Source organism: Fukomys damarensis, unplaced genomic scaffold (genome assembly GCF_012274545.1).
Source record: "Fukomys damarensis isolate Sample0158 unplaced genomic scaffold, DMR_v1.0_HiC HiC_scaffold_15, whole genome shotgun sequence".
Taxonomy (NCBI): Eukaryota; Metazoa; Chordata; class Mammalia; order Rodentia; family Bathyergidae; genus Fukomys; species Fukomys damarensis.
The window spans coordinates 3292208-3292462 of NW_022900927.1; positions in this window are offsets into that span (position 1 = coordinate 3292208).

Below are 255 nucleotides of genomic sequence, written 5' to 3' on the forward strand. Positions count from 1 at the left end.
CCCCCCGTGTTTTTTTTTTTTTTTTTTTTTTTTTGTGGTAGGGGGGATCGAACTCAGGCCCTTGTGCTTGCAAGGCAGACAGTAGAACCACTGAGCCAAATCCCTGGCCCACCCGTGTTCTTATCCAGACTGCAAACACGCTCCCCTGAAAACATGGGGCCTTTATCCTCCTTCCCACTCTGGTGAACACACTTGCTTTGATGAGTTGAAAATTCTGGAAAAAAATTTTTTTCTGAAAAAGAAGAACAGTGATAA